At 39.4% G+C, this 18,280-nt stretch overlaps 1 long non-coding RNA gene across 2 annotated transcripts in view; it reads right to left on the bottom strand.

The window, feature by feature from the left end:
- Nucleotides 1-18,280, bottom strand: part of LOC106727742 — a 137,285-nt gene that overhangs the window by 51,041 nt on the left and 67,964 nt on the right. Inside the window, exons 2-3 of one of the 2 annotated variants that reach the window (XR_001363976.1) lie at nt 14,159-14,199; nt 9,252-9,306 (exon numbers count right to left, since the gene is read on the bottom strand). This is a non-coding gene — a long non-coding RNA (uncharacterized LOC106727742). Of the gene's footprint in view, nt 1-9,251; nt 9,312-14,158; nt 14,200-18,280 lie in introns of both variants that reach the window. The other variant, XR_001363977.1, reaches the window with a different exon arrangement.

Consider the following 18,280-nt stretch of genomic DNA (forward strand, 5'->3'; position numbering starts at 1 on the left):
TTACCCCCAACTGCCTCTTCCCTGCTGGCCTGATTGCCCCTAACTGCCTCTGCCTCGGTCCCGTCACCATGGTTTTGTCTGGAAGGTCTCCCAGTGTAATTAGCATATCACCCTTTTATTAGTATAGATTAGCATGTATGGCAGTAGTACAAACAAAACACCTATTTATTGTATGCAAACAATTATTTAAGTTTATATTCCTCATAAGTACCTACCAATTTTTAAAAATTTATGGCAAATTGTTTAAATACTTCCAACTTTAACTGTACATCTCAAAGCTTCAGGACTGTGCAATGACAGAAGAGATTTTAAAGGTAGCAGAGTATATTTAAATGTCCTACCCTGCCCTTATAAAGGGATTTACTTAATCTCATCAGTCTCAGTTTCCTCACCTGTGGACTGGTATTATCTGTTTTAAGGATTGTGATAAGGATTTATAAAATAAACAATGTAAATTAGTTAGCTCAATGACTGCCACACCTCAGTGGGGTTAATGAGCAATGCCAATCAGCCTTATCAGCTGAGCACCAATCTATGCAGATTTAAAGTCTGAGAGAAATAAACTGGGCAAAGTGTCCATTTTCTGTGCTTTATGCAGACAGCCTGCAAAGCGAAAGTATGGCAGGGAAAAAAAATTTAGGGAGAGGTAGACAAAGACAAAAAAATCAACACAGGAAAATGTAGATAAATGTGGGAGAAAAAGCCTGAGCTAAGAGGAAAACTATTTTGATTCGGAGTCAAATATGTGGCTCATAAAGCTGTGACCCTTCCCAGGCAGGGCAGATGGTGGTGGCCAAGTTTAAATGTGATCCCAAGAACACACTGACCTAGATTCTACTTTTAGTGCATCTATATGTAAAGGCCAATGGTAATTTAAAAACATGAGAAGACTTAAGTGACAAAAGAAAAGCTGTTGCAAATAGTTTGTTAATTTTAAGCAAGAAATATGTCTACACAGTCTGCTTCCCACTAACTAAAAGCAGACACCAAAGGGAGGGACAAGCCTTTGGACTCCCGAAGTCTTTACAGATATCCCAGGTTGACTTCCCCATAGGGTTCAGGGCATCACAAGCCCTAAAGGCATCACTTTGTTCTTTAGGAACTAAACTAAGTGCTTAGGAACTAAGGACAAAGACAAACCCTACATGAGAAACTGTGATAAATGCACACATGTAACTGTTCACAGATCAATGAACATAAACTGCACTTTCCTATCTCCCTGCTTTTGTTCCTCCTCTTCTCTGCCTGAAGAACTCTGCTTTTCACAATTTATAGTTTTCAAGTTGCAGCTCTAATGGCATCATTTTTATTATTTTCCTTTCTCTAGGACCATAGTCCAAGTGATCACTTTCCACCTCTGGAGTCTCCCATACCATCATTTACTAATACACTTTTCTTATCTCTCTCTATATAAAAGCCAAGGGACTGGAACACCGAAATGACTGGAATGACTGGTCACTATAATGCGCACTGCAGCCAGCCAACTGGTGCAATCGGGGCGCGGAGGGGGGGGGGCAGCCCCTCCCCCCAGCTGGCCCCAGCTGGATCAAGAGCAGGGCCAGCTGCAGCCCCTCCCCTGGCCGGCCCTGCCCCTGATTAGCCCCCAACACCCCAACCAGGGGTGGGGCTGGCCGGCCAACCTCCCATGGCTCCTCCCCCCAACCAGTCTGGCGGGCCCCCAGGGGATGGGGCCAGCCAGACCCCACCCATGCACGAATTCGTGCACCAGGCCTCTAGTGACATATATTTGATTTATATCATACAGTTAGTGTTTTACCTCTCTTTTCTTCATCAAGTTGTATACTCTTCTAAGATAGAGAATTTGGTTTATCATTCTTTGATCATCACCATTGCCAAGTGCACATTTTAGCATGTTGTACATGCACATGAAGTATTTGTTGGATAAATGCAATATTACAATTCATCAACAGTGCACTATAGTTTTAGATGCTGAAGAATATGACAAAAATCTGTGAGCGGGTCTTACCCATCTGTGCCTCTCTGAAACAGCCACAGAGGCCAGCAGCCATACCAACACTGCAGAAGCCACTAGGCCAGATTCTGAGGTTCAATCTAAAGTCAGTTTCACAAGCTTCTTTCAGACCTCATAAGCCTATTCCCCTTTTAATACATGTATTGAGCACTTCCCCTGAGGCTGAGCATCAAAGATTAATAAACACCCTCCCTTCCTGAGTTCCTGATGTAGCAGGAGAAGCAATGCTCCATGAGACCAGAGACCATGTCTGCCTTGCTCCCTGCTGTGTCTTAAGGCTTCACACAGGTGCTGGCACATCCAGGGTATTCAGTCAGTATTGGTTGAATTGAAAAATTAATGAAAAGTGAAGCATTATACAGATGTACAGGTAAAACTGGTGAAAGGCAGGAAAATTTGTTCTGCATGATGGAGAAATGAAAAGATTGGCTTCAGAAAAGAGAGACTGTTGTTACTAAATCTTGAATGATAAATAGTAATATGTTAAATTGAGACAGGGGTAAGAGCTGCCGAGGCTGAGTGAAAGACATGAGTGATGTGAAAGTGTGTGGCAGACCATCTGGTACAACCCATCAGTCTTACCATTCTTTGGGTTGAAGACAATATTGAGAATTTCATGACCAATTTGACCAAACTGCTCCAGAAAAAGCAACATTTAAATATAAGAGGGTGTTTTTCTGCATAGTTTTGGAAAAGGCACAAAGGTAGGTGTCACAGACCTTCATATTCCAAATTAAGGCTCTATACACCTCTGCAAGATTTGCAAAAACTGGTTTTGAAATCCTTTGCTCCTCATGTAGCTTGAGGTCATATAAGAGGTTTGAGGGAGGAAGAGGATGTTGTCACAAGGTAGGAGAATTGTGGGGGCCAAGGTATTTTCCTTATTGTTTCATGTGGGGAAAGAAAGAGCAGAGGGAGGAGTGGAGCCAAGTGAGAGAGCTACAAGAGGTTCAGAATCCCTGGGAGACACAACAAGCTAGGCTCTACCTCATGACTGAGAAGTATAAAGACACTGAGTGACTGAGAAAGACCAGGGTGCACTGGCAGTGAGCTGCATTTCTCCGAAGAAGCAATACCACAGGAGGGAACCACCAGCCTGGGGTCCTTTTGAAAGGGATTCCATTTCAAATTGATAAGCAAACTGACCCTGCGGAAAACTGAACTTTTTAAATAAATCCTCACCCAATGACATATTCATTGATTTTTAGAGAAAGAGGAAGCGGGGTGGGGCAGGGAGAAACAGAGATGTGAGAGAGAAACATCGATCAGTTGCCTCCCATATGCACCTAGACTGAAAAATGAACCCACAATCTAGGTATGTGCTCTGACTGGGAATCAAACCCGTGACCTTTCAGTGCATGTGATGACACACCAACCAACTGAGCCACACCGGCCAGAGCAGAAAGGTGAACTTTTGAGGCTTGGAGGCTGAGATAGCTAGCTGGAATAGAGAGGATGTCATTGGATATTCCCAGAAGTGAAACTTTCCAAAAAACCAATAAATATATACCAAGAGAATAAGCCTAGAGATTATCAATACCAAACATAAAGGACAGCAGCTGAAGTCCCTCCCACAAATCCTGTCTACCCCCAACCGCCATGCCATCCCCTGCCAGCTGTGTAGAAGCCAGAACCTTAGCTAGCAAGTGGTAAAGAAGTGACAAAGAAAGGAGAAAAGAAGCCAAGGGGCCTTCTAGATCAAAAACAGTACCAACCTGAGGCAGAAGAAAGCTCTAAATTGGAGAAGAGCTTGCAGTTTTTGTTGTTACTGCTGGAGAAAGAAGAGAAACTTAACCAAAATTTGGTTGGCAAAGGATTTTGTTCCTATTGATTAGTGGGGGACACAAGGTTCAGGTCTTCATTTATGAGGCAAAGAATGAGAAATTACAGGGGCTGTGCCTGGCCTTGTTATAGGTGAATGAGGGGGCACATTTGTCTTATCTAAGTCATATGAGGAACAGTGATAATTTACAATAAGATGTTTCCCAGAACACAAAAAGTGAGGGGGATTTCTGAACAGTGTTTTCTAGTAACACAGAGCTCAGAGAAAATTTAGCATTGTCAGGATAGGACATTGCAATTTCTTCAGTAAGGTTGTAGCTATGATTGGAAAGGTCCAGAAAAATCTGTCAGTTGCCAAATTTTACCCAAGGTCCAGGAAAGCTAGCCTATTGGACATGCTTGAAAGGCTGATGGCTCATTAAATCCCTTTGAGTCCACTTCATCTTATCCTATATAATAAAGAGGTAATATGCAAATTGCCTGCAACTGAGTCATGTGCCCTTGACTGGAATTGAACCTGAGACTATTCAGTCCAGAGATTGACACTCCAACCACTGAGTAAAACCAGCCAGGGCCAACAAAATTATTTTAGTAATAAATCACAAGATGGCCACCCCACGTTGTCACAATATGGCTGGCAGTGGAGGGCAGATCAAGGCTAAACTGGCAGTTGGACATACCCTGAGAGGTCCCAGATTGGAGAGGATGCAGGCTGGGCTGAGGGACACCCCCACCCAGTGCACGAATTTTGTGCACCGGGCCTCTAGTTTAATATAACAGTTACACATGTAAACACACGCTTATATACTGAATTTCAGGTCTTCCTCAGAGCCTAGGCTAAGTGAAGCTCTCTGACCTTGAAGATTTCAGGGTGTGCAGCAAGGGAAAATGGGAAGCTAGAGAGGCAGCATGCTTATGCAAGCAGCCTTGATGGCTCCCGAAATTAGAAAAAATAAGATATAAAGTTTGCCAAATTGAAAACAAAATATTATTGAGCAATTACAGTATATATACAATGGGTATACTTTTTAATATATTTACATGTATTTTTGAAAAAAAGGGAAACTCTTATTTATACATAAGTTCATCACAATAATAAATATTAACATTAAAATTTCTGTTAAGAGCCTTAATTTTGCAATTTTATAAAAACTGAGATTCTTGCATATTCATGGTCAATAGGAAATATAGGCAGATTTGTCAATTTGTCTTCACTCAGAGTTGATTGGAAAATATGTTTTTTAAATTTAAGTTCGAAATTTTTCTTTCACATGAGGCAACCAATATTCTATGGGCAGTTATAGCCTTAATTATAGTCTTAATTCTAAATTTGGCAGAGATTCATAAAAATTCTATTTCACAAGAATTTTAGAAAATTTAAACACAAATAAAAACTCCAAATGGTCACATAGACTGACAGAATGGAACTAACTCAAATTCTGCTTTTGTATCTTTACAGATCCTGGGCTTTCATTGTTTATTTTAGATCTTCTGTTAAAATGGAAGAATCTGCAACATTACAGGACTGACATCTGATTTGTACCTGAAGCATGCTTAAGCACTTCCAACCTGATATGAACATACTAAGGGAACAAAAACATATAGCTTAGTCTGTATGTGTCTGGAGGGAACTATTCAACAAGGCATTCTCTGGATTAATGTCTATGTATAATACAATGTTTATTAAAAGATAAATAATACAAACATGCCAGTTTGAAGCTCTTGTAATTTGAAGTTATTATTGAAATTCAATAGCAACATCAACAATTCTTTATTTTTTATGTTATTTTTTTAATCCAGCAGCAATTCTTTAGAATTTATATCCCAATAGCAACATCAGCAATTCTTTATTTTTTATTTGTTATTTTTTTTAATCCAGCAGCAATTCTTTAGAATTTATATCAACCAAAAAATTTTAGAGAAACATTTTATCATTTTTAGAGTTATAAAACAAGCAAATGATCTTTCAGTCACTTACATTGTTACTTTAAATTCCCTACAATTTAAAATTCACTCTTTTATTATCTGTAACCATAGCAACAGTTTCCACTGCCCTGCTCTTAAGTCTGCCACTAAGAAGAAAAGGGAAAATGGAAACTGGCATTTTGGTAAATATCCACACTGTGCCCACCAGTATGTTGGAGTCTTATATAAAAACTAGGGGCCCAGTGCACAAATTCATGCACCTTGAAAGGAACTGTGGTCCGCAAGGCTGCGGTAGGCATGGGGTGGGTCTCTGCCAATCCTCTGCACCCCTGCCTGGCCCCTCCCGCCGCAGCCCCTGGTCTCCTGTCTGCTGGCAGCCCTGCTCCCGCTGCCGCTGCTCCCACGCGCTGATGGCACTGGCCCTACTCGTACCTGTTGACGGCATGGAGCGATTGGGGCCAGCACCAGCAGCAGGTGCGAGCGGCAGCTGCAAGCAGCGACTGCTGCCCCTAATTGCCCCTGAAAGCAGGGGGAGGTGGAGAAGCCCTCCAGGGTACTCAGGGCTGGCAGCTGCTGCTTGCACCCGCTGATGGCACTGAGTGATCAGGACCAGCACCAGGCACCAACAGAGGGTGCAAGCAGGGTTGGCACTGGCAGTGGGTGCGAGTGGCGGCTCCGGCACCGGCAATGGGTGTGAGCACTGGGCAGGACCGCAGCTCGCAGGAGCAAAGAATTTTCAGTAACCAGCAGAGGCTCGCCCTGATGACAGCGACCGACACCCCTCCTTGGTCTGGCGCCCCTGCTCACCTGCTCCACCATCCCACTGTGGCCAATGCCCGCCATGTTCCGCATACGCCCCCCTGGTGGTCACGCACATCATAGACACCAGTTGTTCGGTTGTTCCACCGTTCGGTCTATTTGTATATTAGCCTTTTATTATATAGGATTATATAGGATAACTCTTTGAAGAGAAGTTATTTTGTCATTTTAAGATGAAAAATATTAGCCTCAATTGCCAAAGATTACACAGCAAAGTAAGTGGTGAAGTTGGAATTCAAACCAAGGTTTTTCTGACTCCAAATCATATACTATCTCTACTCTACACACTATTTCTTAATGGGGTATAGGAGGGAAGTGAGCTGTGGCAAAATTTAGATATAACTGGGGCTTGACCTTGGCAGTATGAGGAAAATAGAGAGAAAAGCATGGCTGGGAATTGGGGCTGGTGGTAGTGGTGCTGATACTGCAGGATCAAAATGGACCAAGTATGACAACATATTAGATCTGGAAATAATGGATATGGTGAAATTCAAGTTTAACAGCTAGGAAAGAGCAGAACCAGGCAATATCTTAGACACTGATACCAAGCAGTTGCCAATATCCAATGGAAATTACAATGAAATAAAGAAAAATCTACCTACCAGGGTACTTATAAAAGGGGAATGAGCCCTAACCGGTTTGGCTCGGTGGATAGAGCGTTGGCCTGTGGACTGAAGGGTCCCAGGTTCGATTCCAGTCAAGGGCATATGCCCGGGTTGCGGGCTCGATCCCCAGTAGGGGGTGTGCAGGAGGCAGCCAATCAATGATTCTCTCTCATCACTGATGTTTCTGTCTCTCTCTCCTTCTTCCTTCTTTTCTGAAATCAATAATATATATATATGGAGTGAATACTTTGACAAGCTGCTTGGATGGATAAGGGACATTCTCTGGAAACAACAGTTAATCCCAAGTTGCCTTCTAAGAGTGAGTAGCCTAGTGATCATTTAACTTTTGCTTACTAAGTAGGAATGCAAGTTTGGAGGCAGAGCTGAATTGCTCAGAAAGGCATAAGAGATTAAGGATGCTGCAATTTTTTGTACCATGCATTTGCCCTATAAGCTCAGCCTCCCTTCTAAACAAAGTTTAAGTTGTTTTTCAAATATAATGACTTGACGTGTCACCAAATTATCAGCTTTCCAAGTGCACATACATTGGGTACTACCACAAAAGTAGTATTACTTGAAAAATAAACTAGATGGATAGGATAGATAGATGATAGATAGATAGATTAGATAGATAGATAGATAGATAGATAGGTAGGTAGATGGAGCAAAGGAGCAGACTTGCCAGGGCCAATCTGCATAGCCATTCATGTAAACTCACAAACAAGGGATATTCTGTACATGCCATTTGGATTGATATACTTCCCAGAATGACTTTTTCCGACACTTCTGTTGTTTTTTCTTATGTGGGTGGGACACTGTTCTTTTCCTACCATCTATTTTCCCCAATGGTCTTTACTGATACGACTAGAGAAGGTTGTGTTGACTTTGTAGCACTCTCTTGATTATATTTACATGGAGTCCCTCCCACTGGCCACCTGCAGGGAGGAGCCTGCAATAACATCAACTGCCACTATGGGGCAGCAAGAAGCTATGACCCTGCATGTCTAAGAGTATCCTTCCTAGGACTGAACATTCTCATTTGTATCTATTTATAATTTTTAAAAACTATTTTCATTTGCCAATTCTTTTGTGATAAGTCTGCGCTACCGATTTCTTAAATCTTTATAATGAAATAGCTATTTCTACCATATATGTCAAGAAACTTAAATACTTTGTATTTTAGCCTTTAATGACCTATATCAATGTAGCTAGGTTAAACCAATCATTTATAGGATTCTGAGAATCCATTTTGAAAAGTTTATTCTTTCCTACATCTTAAGAGTCACATTCTACTTTTAGTCATTAAGAACTAACATTTACTAGCTCATATGTGTCTAGCACAGTTTTAGGTGCTTTTTATATATACTAACTCAAATTTAACTTTTCTCATCTCTCTGAGGTAGCTTTCATTCTCAATCCTTTTTCAAATGATAAAACATTTCAAAAGTCATGTAGCTAGTAAGGAATGCTCAGATATATACACAAATAGTATTGTTTGGCCCCAAACCCGATGCTTTAAACCAACACTCTTTTTGTTCACAAACTTGCCCTAATTAGAATAAAAATACAATTTAACAATTAAACTTTAATAAACTCCATGATTGCACCATAGGAGCCTATGAATATTATGGTCATGTAACATTTCTACAAAAATCACAAGTTCTGAGGGGATTCAGCAAGACCCATTACTGATAAGTGGAACAAACTAAAAAAGAGAGTGGGGGGCGGGGTGGGGGAAACTACTTTGAAAGGGTTAAGGATTCCAGAAGGCTGTAATAGCAGGTTTGTAATCAAGGGCCACCATAAAGAAACAGCAGGAGGGGGGGAGGTAATCTTGGTCATGCTGTGAGTGCACAAGTCTTTAGTTTAGAATTGTGTCAAACCACCCAGGAGCAGAAGAGAAAGCTGTGTTTAAACTTTGTTCCATTTCAGAATGTACATGGTATTTTTTTTTTCTGAAGCCAAAAAACTGAAGATTAACTTAGAACACTTGATTCAATAGTATCCATTTGAAAAGTTGGACTGAGTTTTTGCTAACAGGGTTACCCAGGTTAAGTTGATTTTCCATCATAATATAAAATAAAAATTATCCATACTATTTAGCAGCAAAAAGCTTTTGAACCCACCTCTCAAGTAAAACCACAACATTCTTCAATTCTGCTCTCTGGTAGGTCAATCAATCTGCACTTCAAAAAAAAAAAAAAAAAAAAAAGGATGAAGAAATGCTGTTTAAATATGTTGCTTCGATGTTCACTGCCCAATTCCCTTTACCCATCTGGAAGAGAGCTCCATTTAGGCCATCTGGGGTCTTTCATTCACATCACTGGGTGTAACTTGGTTTTTAGAGGTGCAGAACAAGCTCTCCCAGGAGCATGGTCACGCAACTATATTTTTTCAAAGCAGGAAAGTCAAGTCTTGAGGTTTGGAAGAGCTCAGTGAAAATTACGTTGGCAATACTTTCTACAGCAAATTGATCCAAACTGAAAATGGGCACTTTATTTTTGCACGCTATGTCCTTTAACCACCCTTTCTGAACCTGATTGATTCGTGCAAATCAATGAAAGATCAGATTTTTCAGGATGAAATATTAAAAATATTAGTTAGGTATTTATCCTGATTGAAAGAACACTGATATTCAGCAATTCTGCTCTTATGAAGCATCATTTCTATTAAATGAGAAGAACTTGAGAACAGGAAAATGTAGAGGTTTTCCAATTTCCCCAGAAAACTCAAGTCTTCACCCTGAAAGCTATAATGTTGTGCCCAGTAGTTTTCACTGAGGACCAGCCCAACAGAGAAATTAGACTTATCTCAGTCATGGGCTGCCAGGAGAAGAGCAGGTAAACACCTTTCAACAGAATTAATATGTTTTTGTTTTTAAATGTGTTTATTTAGATGACAGCACTAACTGCCTTTCTACTTAATATTAGTATTTCTTTTTATTACAAAGATACTCATAAAATAACTTCAGAAGAAATTAACTTTTATAAGCACATTTTCTAATTAACTTTTCCATAATGATGTCCAGGAGGCTTTTTATAGATTTGTTCCAGTGAACTCCACTTTGCATCCATCAGCTTAAAAAGCATTACTTCTCTTACGCATTCTGAATACTCAATGGGTGCGAAAGTTTCCTCAAGTCAATGAGCCCTCACTCTATAATCCACTAGTCCAGACTGCCTTCTCTATAATCCACAAGTCCACTGATTTGTTTTTTTCCTGAGCACTTCTGATTATTTTCACAAAGGAAATCACAACATGTTATCCTTTCTGCTCTAGTTTGCTCAGGGTCCTCAATTTAGATGACAGATTTATTTATGACTGAGGCTGTAAAGAATCCAAATTCTTATTCTTTCTGATTAAGCATGTTTCTTCACTTATTCACTAAATACGTTCAAATCTCAGTGTGATTTTGGTAGAAGGAAAATCATGACATTTCTAAAAATTGTCAATGTTATTAAGGTGAGACTCTCAGTTTTCTCTCAGTTGAGATAAAAATAAAACTGAAAAACCCAAATCCCTTGAAATAATAGAACAGTTCCTTTGTGTGTGTTCATTGTAAACAAACAATAAAGTTCCAAACATAAATCAGCAGTCTGTGTTTCAACTATGAGGAAACAAAGACTAGAAAGAAAAAAGAATTTAATGATTCCTGTAAAAACATCTTATGTGAAAATACTGCCACCCACCATCTTTTTTTTTTCTTTCTAACTACAGTACAGTTTTTCAAAGAATTTTTGGCATCTCCAGATGATAAATTATGTGAATTATTGTTGGATCAAAATTCCTTTGAAATAACTGCAGGTGTTCAAGATCCTGTCAGAGCAAATGTATTTTAAGTACCCTGAAGACTCTGACACTCAGCCATTTCTCAGGCTTCTTTGAGGTAGAGCTCCTGTTGGGAGTGGCTTTGTTTAAAATTGGAGACATATGGAGAACTACGCAGTGAAGACAGGAGGAAGCCTATCCAATTGCCATAGAATTAGAATCTTACTCCTGACTTAAGTACATATTTGAGGGTCTTTTTTTTTCTTTCTTTCTGCTGAGTGCCCTTCCCTTTATTTCTTCTTACTCCATCGCAAAATACTACAAAGGGGAGTATCTCATTACTAGGTTGGGAACTACAGCTTCCTGGAAACATAATTTGGTTAAACATAATGACATTAATTATAATGTAATCTGCATTGAACAAATCATCTGTATTCAGATTTTATTTTCTTTGAGGTTTTTTGAGGTTTCTCTGTAGAAAATGGGTTTAAATATATTGTTTTTTAAATTAAAAACCTAATGGGTGTTTCTGTTTTTTGAAAGAATAGATGGATGAATGATGAATACTATCTTATATTTTAAGAAACAGAGAAAAAGAACTAAATATATACAATTTATAAGTCATATGTTATAATTATGTGTCTCATTAAATTCTTACATAATATTTAGAAGAAAATTATTATTGTTCACATTTGTCTATTAAGAAAATTGAAGATCAGAAAACTTAAGTTGTTCAATATCATACAAATAGTAAATGACAAGAAGAGATTTTTTCCAGGTTTGCTTCATTCCTACCAATGGCCATTCTCTTTTCATTTTACTCATACATATCCCCAAAGGGTCAACTTGAGGCTTTAACAATTGTCTCTACTGTATTTAGTTTAAACCATAATTGCTAGTATTCAACTATTTTTGACCAATAAATATGTTAATTCCATATAAATCTAAAGCAATATTTTTTTGTTTTGGATGTCATTCTTGTTTTTTCTTCTTTTCATTTATTCTGTTGTACTTCTAACTTTTAAGTTTAAACACATAGTTCATTATTTTTCAGTTGTTTTTCTATTATATGCATGAAGTTTATAAATTATAAGTACCCTGGCAATATCCCACTAATTTTGATAAATAGTATTTCAATTATCATTTAGTTCTAAATATTTTCCACTTCAGATTTCTTAATTTCTGAGTTATTAAAAACTATGCTTTGAATTAATCAAATGTATTTTAAGGTATTTTTATGGATTTTTAAAATTCTGCCATCATCAAAAGTGGCCTTTATGATACCAATTCCTTAATATAATTATAAGATCTGCCTTATGAACCTAATCTACAGTCAATTTTTATAAACATCCCATGTATACTTAACAAGAATGCATATATCCTAATTGTTAGGTGCAGGGCCCTAGTGTTAATTATGTGGCTCAAATAGCCTGTAACCATAGTAATTTTGAAATACTGAGAGATTATTAAACATAGTAATTTTGAAATACTGAGAGATTATTAAACAATATTAAAATGTTCCATTCTGATGACATTAACCTTGGGGTTAATGGTGGAGATGAGAAAGGAAAGGTAATCAGGGTCCACATATTAAGACTTTGGGCATGATGCCAGGGAATTTACCCTTTATTCTGTAGATCTGTTTCCTACTTCTGGGATGGAGGGTGATCATCATAATCATCTGGGAAACTATTGAAAATGCAGATTTCCAGACTCTATGAATTCATGCCTTTTACTAATTCCTCTTATAATTCTGATGACTATCCAGGGATCATGGACATAGGTTTTGTAAGTTCTACTGCACAATATTTAATGAGGTAAATGCCATATCCAACTTGCCTTTAAGAAAGATAATTTTGATACAGCAAAATATCAGCCAGGTATCAAGAGAATTACAGGCTGGGAATTTATTCAGAAAGTTTTCATTACAATTCAGAAGAAAAGGGTGAGCTTGATCAAAAGAAAGAGATAAATTTAAGACTGATTCCAGAAGTAAAAATAAGATGGTAACAGTTAAATTTCGCAGGTGAGTGAAAGGAAAGAGTATAAACCCTAGATCTATAGTATATGTAACAGTGTACATCGTTGGACTAGAATGCCAAAACAAAAACTAAAGTGGGAAAAGATATTTCAGAAAGATGGAAGGTGAGGTTTTTGTGTGCGATCAACCAACAAACAGTATGCATCATGTCTTTGAATCTGGCCTCCCTTTTTAAAGGTTTTGGAGGGATTCATTCTACAAATTACTCCACTTAAAAGACTTCTTAACTAAACATAATGCTTCTTTTTTTTAATAAAATTCTTAGAACCAGGTAGGATTTTCAACTTTACCTGTATTTCTACTTTCATATAAAAAGTATTTTATAATTTTTATATTGGTAGAAAAATTTGTTTCTATCCCTAGAAAAATTAATATTGTTACATATATTAACAGTGGACAATATGAAATGCCTAACAGCATAATAATGAAAAGTAAACTTAAGCAGTCTATACTAATTGTATGTAATAAAAACATAATTCAAAATTCCATTAGACTAGCCTGTCAGCAGTCACAATGCACATGTATTTTAAAATTTAGACACTTAAGATATTACTCTTTATGAATACATAGCCAATTCTTTTCAGTAATGAATAAAAATTTCAAGATAAACACTAAGTGAAGCATAGAACATTTGGAATTAATTTGAATTTTTTGCCCAACTTTTATAAGAGGTTCTCACAATCCTCTATAGAAATCCTGGTCCATGAACTATGTAAATTACTCCTTTAAGTGAGGTTTACAATAGAGGGATATGCTCCAGAGATTGGGCTGTCACCAGGGATAGAAACCCTATTCCAGGTTATTTATTGAAAAAACATATAAAATTTTTATTAATATGCAGATGCTCTCTGGAGAAAACAAAATACTTCTTTCATTCATCTTTAACAATTCCCTGTAGACAATAAAGAGAATGCTTTATGTTTGAGAAAGCTGAGTTTCAAAGAGTTGATTCTATTGGTACATTTTTCTATATTATATTCTGGCAAAGTTTTTATTTACATATATCCAGGATTACCCTTACAACATGTGAGACTATATATGTGATGAGTTCCTTGAAGGCTCTCTACATAAAATTTTACTATTTTTAATATCTAAAAAATGTATGTCAAGATTTACTGTTCATTCATTGACATTTAAAAAAGTAGTGACTATCCTTGTTGATTAAAAGGCAAATGTTCAAATATTTAGAACTTAAATGTTACTTACATTTAGTCTAAAACTTACCAGATCATCTCCCTCCTTAACGGCTAGCTGAGATCAGGCCACTAAAAAAGGAAGAGAAGCGGGAGATGAGAGTAATAACTTTAGAGGTTAGGGAAGTTCCCACATAGGTGTGATGGTTACTTTTGTTGTCAATTTGAATGGCCACAGGGTGTGCAAAGAAAACATTATTTCTGGACATGTCTGTGAGGATGTGTTTAGATAAATAAGCATTTGAATTGGTAGATTCAGTAAAGAAGACTGCCCTCTCCAATGTGGGGAAGCATCATCCAATCCTTGAGGACCTGAAGAAATTTGCTCCATTTGTTCCTACCTCACTGCTAACCTGGTACGTCTCGTTTCTTCTCCTCTGATCCTTGAGCTGAGATTTATACCATCCTCCCCCTTAATTTTCAATACATCAGGTTCAGACTAAATTATACCACCAGCTTTTCTGGGTCTCCAGTTTGCTGACTGTGACAGATCATGGGACTTCTCATGCTCCATAATGATGGGAGACAATTCCATACCTATCTCCTACTGTTTCTTTGTAGAACCCTGACTAATACAGAAGGTATGTGAAGATCTGCCTCTGTGGGCAACCCAGAGTCCCCAGCATCCTGAGCAATTTAGGAACAATGAGTATGCAAAGTAAACAAATACAAACAAAAAGAAGCTTCAAATTTTGTCAATGATAATCTCTGGATACACTTTACTACACCCTTGCTTTCTCTATATTGCCTATGTCACCATCACTCTCCAAACACTTGAGCAATGTCTCATTCACAGGCATGGAATTTACAAAGCATAGCATTGAACCATGAGACCATCTGACCACTGTATAGCAAAGGAAGTGCAGGAATGAGCCCATGACCTTGGGATCCACTTGGTGTATCCTTTGAGAAAGGAAAGGAGCAGTAAGTCTAATTAAAATTCTTGGCCAACAAAAGGCATTAAATACAGAATTTAGAATGCATCAACCTATATAGATTCTGAGAACCAAGTTGTACAAGTATTTGTATAGACATATGATTTCCTTTCCTTTGAATAGACAACTAGAAATAAAATTGCCAAGTCCTTTGGTGTTTAAATATATAAAAACTATATTAAAAACTGACAAACTGATTCCGAGCAAGATGGCGGCATAGGTAAACACCGGAGACTGCTGCCGCAAACAACCACTTCAAAAATACAACTAAAAGACGGAACAGACATCACCCAGAACCACAGGAAGGCTGGCTGAGGAGAGACTCTTCAACTAGAAGGAAAAATAACAGCACACCGAGGCTCAGAGGAGGCGCAGTGTGGAAAAAACTCAGGTGCGGAGGTGCGCGCGCAAAGCGGGCTGGTGGCTGAGAGCGCGGTTGTCGTTTTCGGTCAGGGGGGAGTCTCAGACTCTGAGCTCCAGATACGGGCGAATCGCTGGGGACTCGGACCCAAACGGGAGAAGCGGGAGTGTCTGGCATCAGTTGGAAGGCAGCTTTCCCTCCGAGGTTTGCAGCGGTTCCGGGGGTTCTGAGAAGCAGAGCCTCTGGGAACAGGACTGAGGGCACCATAACGGCTCCCTCCGCCCGCCCTGTTGAGCCCGCCCCGCCCAAGCCCTGCGCAGAGCCATTTGCCGGATCGCCTCAGGCAAAGGCTAGATTAGCACCTCCCCAGAGGACAGAAGTTTTCCGCGGCAGACACAGCTGATTCACACAGCCAGTCGGCCTGGTGGTCAAATCCCTCTAGTATTAACTACAACAATCAAGGCTCAACTAGAACAAGACTGCGCACAAAGACCACTAGGGGGTGCACCAAGAAAGCATAAAAAATGCGGAGACAAAAAAACATGACAGAAATGGAGGATATAGAGCTAAAAATCGCAATTTTGAGGGCTTGCAAAAATGTGCTAGAAGCTGTCAATAAACTTGAGGAGAGAGTCACGAAAACTAATGAGACCCTCGATGCTATGATAAAGAACCAACTAGAAATTAAGCATACACGGACTGAAATAAAGAATATTATACAGACACCCAATAGCAGACCAGAGGAGCGCAAGAATCAAGTCAAAGATTTGAAATGCGAAGAAGCAAAAAACACCCAACCGGAAAAGCAAAATGAAAAAAGAATCCGAAAATACGAAGATAGTGTAAGGAGCCTCTGGGACAGCTTCAAGCGTACCAACATCAGAATAATAGGGGTGCCAGAAGATGAGAGACAGCAAGATATTGAAAACCTATTTGAAGAAATAATGGCAGAAAACTTCCCCCACCTGGTGAAAGAAATGGACTTACAGGTCCAAGAAGCGCAGAGAACCCCAAACAAAAGGAATCCAAAGAGGACCACACCAAGACACATCATAATTAAAATGCCAAGAGCAAAAGACAAAGAGAGAATCTTAAAAGCAGCAAGAGAAAGAGACTCAATTACCTACAAGGGAATACCCATACGACTGTCAGCTGATTTCTCAACAGAAACTTTGCAGGCCAGAAGGGAATGGCAAGAAATATTCAAAGTGATGAATACCAAGAACCTACAACCAAGATTACTTTATCCAGCAAAGCTATCATTCAGAATTGAAGGTCAGATAAAGAGCTTCACAGATAAGGAAAAGCTAAAGGAGTTCATCACCACTAAACCAGTATTATACGAAATGCTGAAAGGTATCCTTTAAGAGGAGGAAGAAGAAAAAGGTAAAGATACAAATTGTGAACAACAAACATGCATCTATCAACAAGTGAATCTAAGAATCAAGTGAATAAATAATCTGATGTACAGAATGAACTGGTGATTATAATGAATCAGGGACATAGAAAGGGAATGGACTGACTATTCTTGGGGGGGAAAGGGGAATGGGAGATGCGGGAAGAAACTGGACAAAAATCGTGCACCTATGGATGAGGACAGTGGGTGGGGAGTGAGGGCGGAGGGTGGGGCGGGAACTGGGAGGAGGGGAGTTATGGGGGAAAAAAAAAAGAGGAACAAATGTAATCTGAACAATAAAGATTTAAAAAATAAAATAGGACACCTAGAAAACAAGAGAATAAATTATTTTTAAAAGGAGGAAGCGATGAATAATGTTAAATGTTGGTAGTTCAGTCAAAAGAGATCTAAGAATTGACCATTAGCCCTAGCTGATTTGGCTCAGTGGGTGGAGCATGGGTCTGTGGACTGAAGAGTCCCGTGTTCAATTCTAGTTAAGGGCACAGACCCAGATTGCGGGCTCAATCTTCAGTATGGGTGTGCAAGAGGCAGCCAAACAATGATTCTCTCTCATCATTGATGTTTCTATCTCTCCTTCTCCCTTCCTCTCTGAAAGCGGCTTTCTCTCAGAGGTGCTTGCAACGATTACCGCAGGACACTGAGTCCCAGAGCCTCTTAGCGAAGGGCTGAGGATCGGCCATAGCTGTTTGCTCAGCCCTGTTGATTCCCTGAGACCCTGCCCCACCCAGGCTGTGTGCAGAGGCTTTTGCATATCAATGGCCTGGCCCTTTTCAATCTAAAACTACCTAACAAACTGCAGCTGGGTCAGAGACCCAGAACATCCAAAAGAAGGCCCAAGGCCCTACCGCAGCTTGCATTACTTCACAGCTGGGCCTCATCTGGGCACCTCCAAACCCCAAAGAAGGAAAAGGAATCTGCAGATCTCTCTGTAGCTCCTGTTGGGTAACCTCAGGCAGAGTCTAAATTAGCACCTCCTTAGAGATCAAAGAGCCAGTGTACCCAGTGGTCAGAGTGGGACCATCCAGATTACAACTCTTTACATCCATAAGAGACCCACTCAGGGGGCAGACTCAGTGAGCACTAAAGCCCCACTGAAGTAAGTCCTGCCTCATAAGGGTGTCTCCAGCACAGCAATTCTCCCATTGTAGACACAACTGGTCCTCACAGCCAATTTGGCCTGGAGTCAATTCCTCCCAGTGATACCAACTACAATCAAGGCTTAACTACAACAAGACTGTGCACAAAGCCCACAAAGGGGTGCACCAAGTTTTTAATATAGTTTTTATATATTTAAACACCTCTGGTAATTGGGGAAGCTGAACCACTGGGCCCTATAGGACACCTAGCACAGAAAGCCACTCTATCAACACAGGGAAGCAGCCAAAATGCGGAGACAAAGAAATAGGTCACAAATGACAGAAATGGAGGAAAGCAAACTAC

This window comes from Myotis brandtii, unplaced genomic scaffold (genome assembly GCF_000412655.1).
Source record: "Myotis brandtii unplaced genomic scaffold, ASM41265v1 scaffold470, whole genome shotgun sequence".
Classification (NCBI taxonomy): Eukaryota; Metazoa; Chordata; class Mammalia; order Chiroptera; family Vespertilionidae; genus Myotis; species Myotis brandtii.